Here is a 17,217-nt window from a genome sequence, read left to right on the forward strand (position 1 = left end):
TTGTGATGACTACCCACTGGGACTCTGTCTCTCTGTCTGTATTGTGATGACTACCCACTGGGACTCTGTCTCTCTGTCTGTATTGTGATGACTACCCACTGGGACTCTGTCTCTCTGTCTGTATTGTGATGACTACCCACTGGGACTCTGTCTCTCTGTCTGTATTGTGATGACTACCCACTGGGACTCTGTCTGTATTGTGATGACTACCCACTGGGACTCTGTCTCTCTGTCTCTCTGTCGGTATTGTGATGACTACCCACTGGGACTCTGTCTCTCCGTCTGTATTGTGATGACTACCCACTGGGACTCTGTCTGTATTGTGATGACTACCCACTGGGACTCTGTCTCTCTGTCTGTATTGTAATGACTACCCACTGGGACTCTGTCTGTATTGTGATGAATACCCACTGGGACTCTGTCTCTCCGTCTGTATTGTGATGACTACCCACTGGGACTCTGTCTCTCTGTCTGTATTGTGATGACTACCCACTGGGACTCTGTCTCTCTGTCTGTATTGTGATGACTACCCACTGGGACTCTGTCTCTCTGTCTGTATTGTGATGACTACCCACTGGGACTCTGTCTGTATTGTGATGACTACCCACTGGGACTCTGTTTCTCCGTCTGTATTGTGATGACTACCCACTGGGACTCTGTCTCTCCGTCTGTATTGTGATGACTACCCACTGGGACTCTGTCTCTCTGTCTGTATTGTGATGACTACCCACTGGGACTCTGTCTCTCTGTCTGTATTGTGATGACTACCCACTGGGACTCTGTCTCTCTGTCTGTATTGTGATGACTACCCACTGGGACTCTGTCTCTCTGTCTGTATTGTGGTGACTACCCACTGGGACTCTGTCTCTCCATCTGTATTGTGATGACTACCCACTGGGACTCTGTCTGTATTGTGATGACTACCCACTGGGACTCTGTCTGTATTGTGATGACTACCCACTGGGACTCTGTCTCTCCGTCTGTATTGTGATGACTACCCACTGGGACTCTGTCTGTATTGTGATGACTACCCACTGGGACTCTGTTTCTCTGTCTGTATTGTGATGACTACCCACTGGGACTCTGTCTGTATTGTGATGACTACCCACTGGGACTCTGTCTGTATTGTGATGACTACCCACTGGGACTCTGTCTCTCTGTCTGTATTGTGATGACTACCCACTGGGACTCTGTCTCTCCGTCTGTATTGTGATGACTACCCACTGGGACTCTGTCTGTATTGTGATGACTACCCACTGGGACTCTGTCTCTCTGTCTGTATTGTGATGACTACCCACTGGGACTCTGTCTCTCTGTCTGTATTGTGATGACTACCCACTGGGACTCTGTCTCTCCGTCTGTATTGTGATGACTACCCACTGGGACTCTGTCTCTCTGTCTGTATTGTGATGACTACCCACTGGGACTCTGTCTCTCTGTCTGTATTGTGATGACTACCCACTGGGACTCTGTCTCTCTGTCTGTATTGTGATGACTACCCACTGGGACTCCGTCTGTATTGTGATGACTACCCACTGGGACTCTGTCTCTCTGTCTGTATTGTGATGACTACCCACTGGGACTCTGTCTGTATTGTGATGACTACCCACTGGGACTCTGTCTGTATTGTGGTGACTACCCACTGGGACTCTGTCTCTCTGTCTGTATTGTGATGACTACCCACTGGGACTCTGTCTCTCTGTCTGTATTGTGATGACTACCCACTGGGACTCTGTCTCTCTGTCTGTATTGTGATGACTACCCACTGGGACTCTGTCTCTCTGTCTGTATTGTGATGACTACCCACTGGGACTCTGTCTCTCTGTCTGTATTGTGATGACTACCCACTGGGACTCTGTCTCTCTGTCTGTATTGTGATGACTACCCACTGGGACTCTGTCTCTCTGTCTGTATTGTGGTGACTACCCACTGGGACTCTGTCTCTCCGTCTGTATTGTGATGACTACCCACTGGGACTCTGTCTGTATTGTGATGACTACCCACTGGGACTCTGTCTGTATTGTGATGACTACCCACTGGGACTCTGTCTCTCCGTCTGTATTGTGATGACTACCCACTGGGACTCTGTCTGTATTGTGATGACTACCCACTGGGACTCTCTCTCTCTGTCTGTATTGTGATGACTACCCGCTGGGACTCTGTCTGTATTGTGTTGACTACCCACTGGGACTCTGTCTGTATTGTGATGACTACCCACTGGGACTCTGTCTCTCTGTCTGTATTGTGATGACTACCCACTGGGACTCTGTCTCTCCATCTGTATTGTGATGACTACCCACTGGGACTCTGTCTGTATTGTGATGACTACCCACTGGGACTCTGTCTCTCTGTCTGTATTGTGATGACTACCCACTGGGACTCTGTCTCTCTGTCTGTATTGTGATGACTACCCACTGGGACTCTGTCTCTCCGTGTAACGGCTGTCCTCCTCTTCTTCATCCGAAGAGGAGCAGGGATTGAACCAAGGCGCAGCGAAGTTTGAACACATAATGAATTTAATGACAAGACGAAAAACGAACACGAACTACACTTGAAATGATACAAAATAACAAACGACGTAGACTGACCTAAACATGAGAACTTACATAAACACGAAGAACGCACGAATAGGAAACAGACTACATAAACCGAACAAACCGTATACAGTTCCGTATGGTGCAACCATAACACAAACACGGAAGACAATCACCCACAACGAACACTGTGACAACGCCTACCTAAATATGACTCTTAATTAGAGGAACGCAAAACACCTGCCTCTAATTAAGAGCCATACCAGGCAACCCAAAAACAACACAGAAACAGAAAACATAGAATGCCCACCCAACCTCACGTCCTGACCAACTAACACACATAACAACTAACATAAATAGGTCAGGAACGTGACACTCCGTCTGTATTGTGATGACTACTCACTGGGACTCTCTCTCTCTGTCTGTATTGTAATGACTACCCACTGGGACTCTGTCTCTCTGTCTGTATTGTGATGACTACCCACTGGGACTCTGTCTGTATTGTGATGACTACCCACTGGGACTCATTCTCTCTGTCTGTATTGTAATGACTACCCACTGGGACTCTGTCTCTCTGTCTGTATTGTGATGACTACCCACTGGGACTCTGTCTGTATTGTGATGACTACCCACTGGGACTCTGTCTCTCTGTCTGTATTGTAATGACTACCCACTGGGACTCTGTCTCTCTGTCTGTATTGTGATGACTACCCACTGGGACTCTGTCTGTATTGTGATGACTACCCACTGGGACTCTGTCTCTCTGTCTGTATTGTGATGACTACCCACTGGGACTCTGTCTGTATTGTGATGACTACCCACTGGGACTCTGTCTGTATTGTTGTGACTACCCACTGGGACTCTGTCTCTCTGTCTGTATTGTGATGACTACCCACTGGGACTCTGTCTCTCATTCTGTATTGTGATGACTACCCACTGGGACTCTGTCTCTCTGTCTGTATTGTGATGACTACCCACTGGGACTCTGTCTCTCTGTCTGTATTGTGATGACTACCCAGTGGGACTCCGTCTCTCCGTCTGTATTGTAATGACTACCCACTGGGACTCTGTCTCTCCGTCTGTATTGTAATGACTACCCACTGGGACTCTGTCTGTATTGTGATGACAACCCACTGGGACTCTGTCTCTCCGTCTGTATTGTGATGACTACCCACTGGGACTCTGTCTGTATTGTGATGACTACCCACTGGGACTCTGTCTGTATTGTGATGACTACCCACTGGGACTCTGTCTCTCTGTCTGTATTGTGATGACTACCCACTGGGACTCTGTCTGTATTGTGGTGACTACCCACTGGGACTCTGTCTCTCCGTCTGTATTGTGGTGACTACCCACTGGGACTCTGTCTCTCTGTCTGTATTGTGATGACTACCCACTGGGACTCTGTCTCTCTGTCTGTATTGTGATGACTACCCACTGGGACTCTGTCTGTATTGTGATGACAACCCACTGGGACTCTGTCTCTCCGTCTGTATTGTGATGACTACCCACTGGGACTCTGTCTGTATTGTGATGACTACCCACTGGGACTCTGTCTGTATTGTGATGACTACCCACTGGGACTCTGTCTCTCTGTCTGTATTGTGATGACTACCCACTGGGACTCTGTCTGTATTGTGGTGACTACCCACTGGGACTCTGTCTCTCCGTCTGTATTGTGGTGACTACCCACTGGGACTCTGTCTCTCTGTCTGTATTGTGATGACTACCCACTGGGACTCTGTCTCTCTGTCTGTATTGTGATGACTACCCACTGGGACTCTGTCTCTCTGTCTGTATTGTGATGACTACCCACTGGGACTCTGTCTCTCCGTCCTCTGTGGTGACTACCCACTGGGACTCTGTCTGTATTGTGATGACTACCCACTGGGACTCTGTCTCTCCGTCTGTATTGTGATGACTACCCACTGGGACTCTGTCTCTCCGTCTGTATTGTGATGACTACCCACTGGGACTCTGTCTCTCTGTCTGTATTGTGATGACTACCCACTGGGACTCTGTCTGTATTGTAATGACTACCCACTGGGACTCTGTCTCTCTGTCTGTATTGTAATGACTACCCACTGGGACTCTGTCTCTCTGTCTGTATTGTAATGACTACCCACTGGGAATCTGTCTCTCTGTCTGTATTGTAATGACTACCCACTGGGACTCTGTCTCTCTGTCTGTATTGTGATGACTACCCACTGGGACTCTGTCTCTCTGTCTGTATTGTAATGACTACCCACTGGGACTCTGTCTGTATTGTAATGACTACCCACTGGGACTCTGTCTCTCCGTCTGTATTGTGATGACTACCCACTGGGACTCTGTCTGTATTGTAATGACTACCCACTGGGACTCTGTCTCTCCGTCTGTATTGTAATGACTACCCACTGGGACTCTGTCTCTCCATCTGTATTGTAATGACTACCCACTGGGACTCTGTCTCTCCGTCTGTATTGTAATGACTACCCACTGGGACTCTGTCTCTCTGTCTGTATTGTGGTGACTACCCACTGGGACTCTGTCTCTCTGTCTGTATTGTGATGACTACCCACTGGGACTCTGTCTCTCTGTCTGTATTGTGATGACTACCCACTGGGACTCTGTCTCTCTGTCTGTATTGTGATGACTACCCACTGGGACTCTGTCTCTCTGTCTGTATTGTGATGACTACCCACTGGGACTCCGTCTGTATTGTGATGACTACCCACTGGGACTCTGTCTCTCTGTCTGTATTGTGATGACTACCCACTGGGACTCTGTCTGTATTGTGATGACTACCCACTGGGACTCTGTCTGTATTGTGGTGACTACCCACTGGGACTCTGTCTCTCTGTCTGTATTGTGATGACTACCCACTGGGACTCTGTCTCTCTGTCTGTATTGTGATGACTACCCACTGGGACTCTGTCTCTCTGTCTGTATTGTGATGACTACCCACTGGGACTCTGTCTCTCTGTCTGTATTGTGATGACTATCCACTGGGACTCTGTCTCTCTGTCTGTATTGTGATGACTACCCACTGGGACTCTGTCTCTCTGTCTGTATTGTGATGACTACCCACTGGGACTCTGTCTCTCTGTCTGTATTGTGGTGACTACCCACTGGGACTCTGTCTCTCCGTCTGTATTGTGATGACTACCCACTGGGACTCTGTCTGTATTGTGATGACTACCCACTGGGACTCTGTCTGTATTGTGATGACTACCCACTGGGACTCTGTCTCTCCGTCTGTATTGTGATGACTACCCACTGGGACTCTGTCTGTATTGTGATGACTACCCACTGGGACTCTCTCTCTCTGTCTGTATTGTGATGACTACCCGCTGGGACTCTGTCTGTATTGTGTTGACTACCCACTGGGACTCTGTCTGTATTGTGATGACTACCCACTGGGACTCTGTCTCTCTGTCTGTATTGTGATGACTACCCACTGGGACTCTGTCTCTCCGTCTGTATTGTGATGACTACCCACTGGGACTCTGTCTGTATTGTGATGACTACCCACTGGGACTCTGTCTCTCTGTCTGTATTGTGATGACTACCCACTGGGACTCTGTCTCTCTGTCTGTATTGTGATGACTACCCACTGGGACTCTGTCTCTCCGTGTAACGGCTGTCCTCCTCTTCTTCATCCGAAGAGGAGCAGGGATTGAACCAAGGCGCAGCGAAGTTTGAACACATAATGAATTTAATGACAAGACGAAAAACGAACACGAACTACACTTGAAATGATACAAAATAACAAACGACGTAGACTGACCTAAACATGAGAACTTACATAAACACGAAGAACGCACGAATAGGAAACAGACTACATAAACCGAACAAACCGTATACAGTTCCGTATGGTGCAACCATAACACAAACACGGAAGACAATCACCCACAACGAACACTGTGACAACGCCTACCTAAATATGACTCTTAATTAGAGGAACGCCAAACACCTGCCTCTAATTAAGAGCCATACCAGGCAACCCAAAAACAACACAGAAACAGAAAACATAGAATGCCCACCCAACCTCACGTCCTGACCAACTAACACACATAACAACTAACATAAATAGGTCAGGAACGTGACACTCCGTCTGTATTGTGATGACTACTCACTGGGACTCTCTCTCTCTGTCTGTATTGTAATGACTACCCACTGGGACTCTGTCTCTCTGTCTGTATTGTGATGACTACCCACTGGGACTCTGTCTGTATTGTGATGACTACCCACTGGGACTCATTCTCTCTGTCTGTATTGTAATGACTACCCACTGGGACTCTGTCTCTCTGTCTGTATTGTGATGACTACCCACTGGGACTCTGTCTGTATTGTGATGACTACCCACTGGGACTCTGTCTCTCTGTCTGTATTGTAATGACTACCCACTGGGACTCTGTCTCTCTGTCTGTATTGTGATGACTACCCACTGGGACTCTGTCTGTATTGTGATGACTACCCACTGGGACTCTGTCTCTCTGTCTGTATTGTGATGACTACCCACTGGGACTCTGTCTGTATTGTGATGACTACCCACTGGGACTCTGTCTGTATTGTTGTGACTACCCACTGGGACTCTGTCTCTCTGTCTGTATTGTGATGACTACCCACTGGGACTCTGTCTCTCTGTCTGTATTGTGATGACTACCCACTGGGACTCTGTCTCTCTGTCTGTATTGTGATGACTACCCACTGGGACTCTGTCTCTCTGTCTGTATTGTGATGACTACCCACTGGGACTCCGTCTCTCCGTCTGTATTGTGATGACTACCCACTGGGACTCTGTCTCTCTGTCTGTATTGTGATGACTACCCACTGGGACTCTGTCTCTCTGTCTGTATTGTGGTGACTACCCACTGGGACTCTGTCTCTCCGTCTGTATTGTGATGACTACCCACTGGGACTCTGTCTGTATTGTGATGACTACCCACTGGGACTCTGTCTGTATTGTGATGACTACCCACTGGGACTCTGTCTCTCCGTCTGTATTGTGATGACTACCCACTGGGACTCTGTCTGTATTGTGATGACTACCCACTGGGACTCTCTCTCTCTGTCTGTATTGTGATGACTACCCGCTGGGACTCTGTCTGTATTGTGTTGACTACCCACTGGGACTCTGTCTGTATTGTGATGACTACCCACTGGGACTCTGTCTCTCTGTCTGTATTGTGATGACTACCCACTGGGACTCTGTCTCTCCGTCTGTATTGTGATGACTACCCACTGGGACTCTGTCTGTATTGTGATGACTACCCACTGGGACTCTGTCTCTCTGTCTGTATTGTGATGACTACCCACTGGGACTCTGTCTCTCTGTCTGTATTGTGATGACTACCCACTGGGACTCTGTCTCTCCGTGTAACGGCTGTCCTCCTCTTCTTCATCCGAAGAGGAGCAGGGATTGAACCAAGGCGCAGCGAAGTTTGAACACATAATGAATTTAATGACAAGACGAAAAACGAACACGAACTACACTTGAAATGATACAAAATAACAAACGACGTAGACTGACCTAAACATGAGAACTTACATAAACACGAAGAACGCACGAATAGGAAACAGACTACATAAACCGAACAAACCGTATACAGTTCCGTATGGTGCAACCATAACACAAACACGGAAGACAATCACCCACAACGAACACTGTGACAACGCCTACCTAAATATGACTCTTAATTAGAGGAACGCCAAACACCTGCCTCTAATTAAGAGCCATACCAGGCAACCCAAAAACAACACAGAAACAGAAAACATAGAATGCCCACCCAACCTCACGTCCTGACCAACTAACACACATAACAACTAACATAAATAGGTCAGGAACGTGACACTCCGTCTGTATTGTGATGACTACTCACTGGGACTCTCTCTCTCTGTCTGTATTGTAATGACTACCCACTGGGACTCTGTCTCTCTGTCTGTATTGTGATGACTACCCACTGGGACTCTGTCTGTATTGTGATGACTACCCACTGGGACTCATTCTCTCTGTCTGTATTGTAATGACTACCCACTGGGACTCTGTCTCTCTGTCTGTATTGTGATGACTACCCACTGGGACTCTGTCTGTATTGTGATGACTACCCACTGGGACTCTGTCTCTCTGTCTGTATTGTAATGACTACCCACTGGGACTCTGTCTCTCTGTCTGTATTGTGATGACTACCCACTGGGACTCTGTCTGTATTGTGATGACTACCCACTGGGACTCTGTCTCTCTGTCTGTATTGTGATGACTACCCACTGGGACTCTGTCTGTATTGTGATGACTACCCACTGGGACTCTGTCTGTATTGTTGTGACTACCCACTGGGACTCTGTCTCTCTGTCTGTATTGTGATGACTACCCACTGGGACTCTGTCTCTCTGTCTGTATTGTGATGACTACCCACTGGGACTCTGTCTCTCTGTCTGTATTGTGATGACTACCCACTGGGACTCTGTCTCTCTGTCTGTATTGTAATGACTACCCACTGGGACTCTGTCTCTCTGTCTGTATTGTGATGACTACCCACTGGGACTCTGTCTGTATTGTGATGACTACCCACTGGGACTCTGTCTCTCTGTCTGTATTGTAATGACTACCCACTGGGACTCTGTCTCTCTGTCTGTATTGTGATGACTACCCACTGGGACTCTGTCTGTATTGTGATGACTACCCACTGGGACTCTGTCTCTCTGTCTGTATTGTGATGACTACCCACTGGGACTCTGTCTGTATTGTGATGACTACCCACTGGGACTCTGTCTGTATTGTTGTGACTACCCACTGGGACTCTGTCTCTCTGTCTGTATTGTGATGACTACCCACTGGGACTCTGTCTCTCTGTCTGTATTGTGATGACTACCCACTGGGACTCTGTCTCTCTGTCTGTATTGTGATGACTACCCACTGGGACTCTGTCTCTCTGTCTGTATTGTGATGACTACCCACTGGGACTCCGTCTCTCCGTCTGTATTGTAATGACTACCCACTGGGACTCTGTCTCTCCGTCTGTATTGTAATGACTACCCACTGGGACTCTGTCTGTATTGTGATGACAACCCACTGGGACTCTGTCTCTCCGTCTGTATTGTGATGACTACCCACTGGGACTCTGTCTGTATTGTGATGACTACCCACTGGGACTCTGTCTGTATTGTGATGACTACCCACTGGGACTCTGTCTCTCTGTCTGTATTGTGATGACTACCCACTGGGACTCTGTCTGTATTGTGGTGACTACCCACTGGGACTCTGTCTCTCCGTCTGTATTGTGATGACTACCCACTGGGACTCTGTCTCTCTGTCTGTATTGTAATGACTACCCACTGGGACTCTGTCTGTATTGTAATGACTACCCACTGGGACTCTGTCTCTCCGTCTGTATTGTGATGACTACCCACTGGGACTCTGTCTGTATTGTAATGACTACCCACTGGGACTCTGTCTCTCTGTCTGTATTGTAATGACTACCCACTGGGAATCTGTCTCTCTGTCTGTATTGTAATGACTACCCACTGGGACTCTGTCTCTCTGTCTGTATTGTGATGACTACCCACTGGGACTCTGTCTCTCTGTCTGTATTGTAATGACTACCCACTGGGACTCTGTCTGTATTGTAATGACTACCCACTGGGACTCTGTCTCTCCGTCTGTATTGTGATGACTACCCACTGGGACTCTGTCTGTATTGTAATGACTACCCACTGGGACTCTGTCTCTCCGTCTGTATTGTAATGACTACCCACTGGGACTCTGTCTCTCCATCTGTATTGTAATGACTACCCACTGGGACTCTGTCTCTCCGTCTGTATTGTAATGACTACCCACTGGGACTCTGTCTCTCTGTCTGTATTGTGGTGACTACCCACTGGGACTCTGTCTCTCTGTCTGTATTGTGATGACTACCCACTGGGACTCTGTCTCTCTGTCTGTATTGTGATGACTACCCACTGGGACTCTGTCTCTCTGTCTGTATTGTGATGACTACCCACTGGGACTCTGTCTCTCTGTCTGTATTGTGATGACTACCCACTGGGACTCCGTCTGTATTGTGATGACTACCCACTGGGACTCTGTCTCTCTGTCTGTATTGTGATGACTACCCACTGGGACTCTGTCTGTATTGTGATGACTACCCACTGGGACTCTGTCTGTATTGTGGTGACTACCCACTGGGACTCTGTCTCTCTGTCTGTATTGTGATGACTACCCACTGGGACTCTGTCTCTCTGTCTGTATTGTGATGACTACCCACTGGGACTCTGTCTCTCTGTCTGTATTGTGATGACTACCCACTGGGACTCTGTCTCTCTGTCTGTATTGTGATGACTATCCACTGGGACTCTGTCTCTCTGTCTGTATTGTGATGACTACCCACTGGGACTCTGTCTCTCTGTCTGTATTGTGATGACTACCCACTGGGACTCTGTCTCTCTGTCTGTATTGTGGTGACTACCCACTGGGACTCTGTCTCTCCGTCTGTATTGTGATGACTACCCACTGGGACTCTGTCTGTATTGTGATGACTACCCACTGGGACTCTGTCTGTATTGTGATGACTACCCACTGGGACTCTGTCTCTCCGTCTGTATTGTGATGACTACCCACTGGGACTCTGTCTGTATTGTGATGACTACCCACTGGGACTCTCTCTCTCTGTCTGTATTGTGATGACTACCCGCTGGGACTCTGTCTGTATTGTGTTGACTACCCACTGGGACTCTGTCTGTATTGTGATGACTACCCACTGGGACTCTGTCTCTCTGTCTGTATTGTGATGACTACCCACTGGGACTCTGTCTCTCCGTCTGTATTGTGATGACTACCCACTGGGACTCTGTCTGTATTGTGATGACTACCCACTGGGACTCTGTCTCTCTGTCTGTATTGTGATGACTACCCACTGGGACTCTGTCTCTCTGTCTGTATTGTGATGACTACCCACTGGGACTCTGTCTCTCCGTGTAACGGCTGTCCTCCTCTTCTTCATCCGAAGAGGAGCAGGGATTGAACCAAGGCGCAGCGAAGTTTGAACACATAATGAATTTAATGACAAGACGAAAAACGAACACGAACTACACTTGAAATGATACAAAATAACAAACGACGTAGACTGACCTAAACATGAGAACTTACATAAACACGAAGAACGCACGAATAGGAAACAGACTACATAAACCGAACAAACCGTATACAGTTCCGTATGGTGCAACCATAACACAAACACGGAAGACAATCACCCACAACGAACACTGTGACAACGCCTACCTAAATATGACTCTTAATTAGAGGAACGCCAAACACCTGCCTCTAATTAAGAGCCATACCAGGCAACCCAAAAACAACACAGAAACAGAAAACATAGAATGCCCACCCAACCTCACGTCCTGACCAACTAACACACATAACAACTAACATAAATAGGTCAGGAACGTGACACTCCGTCTGTATTGTGATGACTACTCACTGGGACTCTCTCTCTCTGTCTGTATTGTAATGACTACCCACTGGGACTCTGTCTCTCTGTCTGTATTGTGATGACTACCCACTGGGACTCTGTCTGTATTGTGATGACTACCCACTGGGACTCATTCTCTCTGTCTGTATTGTAATGACTACCCACTGGGACTCTGTCTCTCTGTCTGTATTGTGATGACTACCCACTGGGACTCTGTCTGTATTGTGATGACTACCCACTGGGACTCTGTCTCTCTGTCTGTATTGTAATGACTACCCACTGGGACTCTGTCTCTCTGTCTGTATTGTGATGACTACCCACTGGGACTCTGTCTGTATTGTGATGACTACCCACTGGGACTCTGTCTCTCTGTCTGTATTGTGATGACTACCCACTGGGACTCTGTCTGTATTGTGATGACTACCCACTGGGACTCTGTCTGTATTGTTGTGACTACCCACTGGGACTCTGTCTCTCTGTCTGTATTGTGATGACTACCCACTGGGACTCTGTCTCTCTGTCTGTATTGTGATGACTACCCACTGGGACTCTGTCTCTCTGTCTGTATTGTGATGACTACCCACTGGGACTCTGTCTCTCTGTCTGTATTGTGATGACTACCCACTGGGACTCCGTCTCTCCGTCTGTATTGTAATGACTACCCACTGGGACTCTGTCTCTCCGTCTGTATTGTAATGACTACCCACTGGGACTCTGTCTGTATTGTGATGACAACCCACTGGGACTCTGTCTCTCCGTCTGTATTGTGATGACTACCCACTGGGACTCTGTCTGTATTGTGATGACTACCCACTGGGACTCTGTCTGTATTGTGATGACTACCCACTGGGACTCTGTCTCTCTGTCTGTATTGTGATGACTACCCACTGGGACTCTGTCTGTATTGTGGTGACTACCCACTGGGACTCTGTCTCTCCGTCTGTATTGTGGTGACTACCCACTGGGACTCTGTCTCTCTGTCTGTATTGTGATGACTACCCACTGGGACTCTGTCTCTCTGTCTGTATTGTGATGACTACCCACTGGGACTCTGTCTGTATTGTGATGACAACCCACTGGGACTCTGTCTCTCCGTCTGTATTGTGATGACTACCCACTGGGACTCTGTCTGTATTGTGATGACTACCCACTGGGACTCTGTCTGTATTGTGATGACTACCCACTGGGACTCTGTCTCTCTGTCTGTATTGTGATGACTACCCACTGGGACTCTGTCTGTATTGTGGTGACTACCCACTGGGACTCTGTCTCTCCGTCTGTATTGTGGTGACTACCCACTGGGACTCTGTCTCTCTGTCTGTATTGTGATGACTACCCACTGGGACTCTGTCTCTCTGTCTGTATTGTGATGACTACCCACTGGGACTCTGTCTCTCTGTCTGTATTGTGATGACTACCCACTGGGACTCTGTCTGTATTGTGATGACTACCCACTGGGACTCTGTCTCTCTGTCTGTATTGTGATGACTACCCACTGGGACTCTGTCTGTATTGTGGTGACTACCCACTGGGACTCTGTCTCTCCGTCTGTATTGTGGTGACTACCCACTGGGACTCTGTCTCTCTGTCTGTATTGTGATGACTACCCACTGGGACTCCGTCTCTCCGTCTGTATTGTAATGACTACCCACTGGGACTCTGTCTCTCCGTCTGTATTGTAATGACTACCCACTGGGACTCTGTCTGTATTGTGATGACAACCCACTGGGACTCTGTCTCTCCGTCTGTATTGTGATGACTACCCACTGGGACTCTGTCTGTATTGTGATGACTACCCACTGGGACTCTGTCTGTATTGTGATGACTACCCACTGGGACTCTGTCTCTCTGTCTGTATTGTGATGACTACCCACTGGGACTCTGTCTGTATTGTGGTGACTACCCACTGGGACTCTGTCTCTCCGTCTGTATTGTGGTGACTACCCACTGGGACTCTGTCTCTCTGTCTGTATTGTGATGACTACCCACTGGGACTCTGTCTCTCTGTCTGTATTGTGATGACTACCCACTGGGACTCTGTCTGTATTGTGATGACAACCCACTGGGACTCTGTCTCTCCGTCTGTATTGTGATGACTACCCACTGGGACTCTGTCTGTATTGTGATGACTACCCACTGGGACTCTGTCTGTATTGTGATGACTACCCACTGGGACTCTGTCTCTCTGTCTGTATTGTGATGACTACCCACTGGGACTCTGTCTGTATTGTGGTGACTACCCACTGGGACTCTGTCTCTCCGTCTGTATTGTGGTGACTACCCACTGGGACTCTGTCTCTCTGTCTGTATTGTGATGACTACCCACTGGGACTCTGTCTCTCTGTCTGTATTGTGATGACTACCCACTGGGACTCTGTCTCTCTGTCTGTATTGTGATGACTACCCACTGGGACTCTGTCTCTCTGTCCTCTGTGGTGACTACCCACTGGGACTCTGTCTCTCTGTCTGTATTGTAATGACTACCCACTGGGACTCTGTCTCTCTGTCTGTATTGTGATGACTACCCACTGGGACTCTGTCTGTATTGTGATGACTACCCACTGGGACTCTGTCTCTCTGTCTGTATTGTGATGACTACCCACTGGGACTCTGTCTCTCTGTCTGTATTGTGATGACTACCCACTGGGACTCTGTCTCTCTGTCTGTATTGTGATGACTACCCACTGGGACTCTGTCTGTATTGTGATGACTACCCACTGGGACTCTGTCTCTCTGTCTGTATTGTAATGACTACCCATTGGGACTCTGTCTCTCTGTCTGTATTGAGATGACTACCCACTGGGACTCTGTCTCTCTGTCTGTATTGTGATGACTACCCACTGGGACTCTGTCTCTCTGTCTGTATTGTGGTGACTACCCACTGGGACTCTGTCTCTCTGTCTGTATTGTGATGACTACCCACTGGGACTCTGTCTGTATTGTGATGACTACCCACTGGGACTCTGTCTGTATTGTGATGACTACCCACTGGGACTCTGTCTCTCCGTCTGTATTGTGATGACTACCCACTGGGACTCTGTCTCTCCGTCTGTATTGTGATGACTACCCACTGGGACTCTGTCTCTCTGTCTGTATTGTGATGACTACCCACTGGGACTCTGTCTGTATTGTAATGACTACCCACTGGGACTCTGTCTCTCTGTCTGTATTGTAATGACTACCCACTGGGACTCTGTCTCTCTGTCTGTATTGTAATGACTACCCACTGGGAATCTGTCTCTCTGTCTGTATTGTAATGACTACCCACTGGGACTCTGTCTCTCTGTCTGTATTGTGATGACTACCCACTGGGACTCTGTCTCTCTGTCTGTATTGTAATGACTACCCACTGGGACTCTGTCTGTATTGTAATGACTACCCACTGGGACTCTGTCTCTCCGTCTGTATTGTGATGACTACCCACTGGGACTCTGTCTGTATTGTAATGACTACCCACTGGGATTCTGTCTCTCCGTCTGTATTGTAATGACTACCCACTGGGACTCTGTCTCTCCGTCTGTATTGTAATGACTACCCACTGGGACTCTGTCTCTCCGTCTGTATTATAATGACTACCCACTGGGACTCTGTCTCTCTGTCTGTATTGTAATGACTACCCACTGGGACTCTGTCTCTCCGTTTTTTTTTGTAATGACTACCCACTGGGACTCTGTCTCTCTGTCTGTATTGTGGTGACTACCCACTGGGACTCTGTCTCTCTGTCTGTATTGTGATGACTACCCACTGGGACTCTGTCTCTCTGTCTGTATTGTGATGACTACCCACTGGGACTCTGTCTCTCCGTCCTCTGTGGTGACTACCCACTGGGACTCTGTCTCTCTGTCTGTATTGTAATGACTACCCACTGGGACTCTGTCTCTCTGTCTGTATTGTGATGACTACCCACTGGGACTCTGTCTGTATTGTGATGACTACCCACTGGGACTCTGTCTCTCTGTCTGTATTGTGATGACTACCCACTGGGACTCTGTCTCTCTGTCTGTATTGTGATGACTACCCACTGGGACTCTGTCTCTCTGTCTGTATTGTGATGACTACCCACTGGGACTCTGTCTGTATTGTGATGACTACCCACTGGGACTCTGTCTCTCTGTCTGTATTGTAATGACTACCCATTGGGACTCTGTCTCTCTGTCTGTATTGAGATGACTACCCACTGGGACTCTGTCTCTCTGTCTGTATTGTGATGACTACCCACTGGGACTCTGTCTCTCTGTCTGTATTGTGGTGACTACCCACTGGGACTCTGTCTCTCTGTCTGTATTGTGATGACTACCCACTGGGACTCTGTCTGTATTGTGATGACTAACCACTGGGACTCTGTCTGTATTGTGATGACTACCCACTGGGACTCTGTCTCTCCGTCTGTATTGTGATGACTACCCACTGGGACTCTGTCTCTCCGTCTGTATTGTGATGACTACCCACTGGGACTCTGTCTCTCTGTCTGTATTGTGATGACTACCCACTGGGACTCTGTCTGTATTGTAATGACTACCCACTGGGACTCTGTCTCTCTGTCTGTATTGTAATGACTACCCACTGGGACTCTGTCTCTCTGTCTGTATTGTAATGACTACCCACTGGGAATCTGTCTCTCTGTCTGTATTGTAATGACTACCCACTGGGACTCTGTCTCTCTGTCTGTATTGTGATGACTACCCACTGGGACTCTGTCTCTCTGTCTGTATTGTAATGACTACCCACTGGGACTCTGTCTGTATTGTAATGACTACCCACTGGGACTCTGTCTGTATTGTAATGACTACCCACTGGGACTCTGTCTCTCCGTCTGTATTGTGATGACTACCCACTGGGACTCTGTCTGTATTGTAATTACTACCCACTGGGACTCTGTCTCTCCGTCTGTATTGTAATGACTACCCACTGGGACTCTGTCTCTCCGTCTGTATTGTAATGACTACCCACTGGGACTCTGTCTCTCCGTCTGTATTGTAATGACTACCCACTGGGACTCTGTCTCTCTGTCTGTATTGTAATGACTACCCACTGGGACTCTGTCTCTCCGTTTTTTTTGTAATGACTACCCACTGGGACTCTGTCTCTCTGTCTGTATTGTGATGACTACCCACTGGGACTCTGTCTCTCCGTCTGTATTGTGATGACTACCCACTGGGACTCTGTCTGTATTGTAATGACTACCCACTGGGACTCTGTCTCTCCGTCTGTATTGTAATGACTACCCACTGGGA

The sequence above is a fragment of the Salvelinus fontinalis genome, unplaced genomic scaffold (genome assembly GCF_029448725.1).
Source record: "Salvelinus fontinalis isolate EN_2023a unplaced genomic scaffold, ASM2944872v1 scaffold_0189, whole genome shotgun sequence".
NCBI lineage: Eukaryota > Metazoa > Chordata > Actinopteri > Salmoniformes > Salmonidae > Salvelinus > Salvelinus fontinalis.